This window comes from Mus pahari, chromosome 8 (genome assembly GCF_900095145.1).
Source record: "Mus pahari chromosome 8, PAHARI_EIJ_v1.1, whole genome shotgun sequence".
Classification (NCBI taxonomy): domain Eukaryota; kingdom Metazoa; phylum Chordata; class Mammalia; order Rodentia; family Muridae; genus Mus; species Mus pahari.
The window spans coordinates 50295927-50296925 of NC_034597.1; positions in this window are offsets into that span (position 1 = coordinate 50295927).

The window sequence follows — 999 nt, forward strand, 5'->3', positions numbered from 1 at the left end:
TCCACAAAAAGCACAAATTACAACTGCAAATCCACACCTGTAGACAGTTCACCTGAGAAAAACATGCTGAGTTCCTGATCCAGCTGAAGACACACTTTTAACTTACTGAACAGCTAGGGTGTGTGTGTGTGTGTGGGTGTGTGTGGGTGTGTGGTAGTGAAAGAAAAGTCCTTTAAAAAGGGTTTGCGAATTTTTTTCAATGCAATCTTTTTATTTTTCTAATTGATTTTGATTATAATCATAGAAAACAAGAAACTATTCTTGAAATTGTTTTCTTCTGATATAATAATAGAAGCCAGAAAAGTCACATTTCTTAAAAGATCCCAAACTGATTCCTTGAAGTTACTGGAACCAGTTTTTATACTTCAGTAATTAGGATGCATTTATGTAATTTCTTGATTGACATGCTAATAAACAATCTCTTAAGGCACACTTGTACAGTTGTGGTTGTTTTCCTCGTGAGTAGTATAAAGCCTGAAAAGGGGGAGGAACTTGAGGAATATGTGGTCTTCAGTCAGAAAAGATAGTCAGCCCCCTACAGAAAAATAATTAATGTGTGGGCCTGAAAAAGAGTGGATGCCAGGAGCTGGGAGAGAACACAAATGTTAAATGTGTAGTTTCTGTTTCACAAGGTGAAGTAGTTTAGAATGAGTAATAATTTTGGCTATATTTTATGCTACTGAACTATATATCTTTAAAAGAGTTGATATGGAAAAAGAATGAACAAAAATGAAAAGTTAGCAACCACTATTATTGTGAGATATACCAGTTGTTGTGAAAATTGGGCTAACCAATATTCTAATGGAATATTTGCAGAATTTTTGAACTACCTTTGTACATGAGAGGGTGTATGTGCCATGACATTCTGTGGCAGTGACAGGACAATTGGTACAAGTTAGTTCAGCTGTGTGGGTTCTGGCAAAACACTCAAGTTATCAGATTGGTGACAAGTGCTGACTGTCTCACCAGCATGTATTTTCATATAATGGAACCAAATGG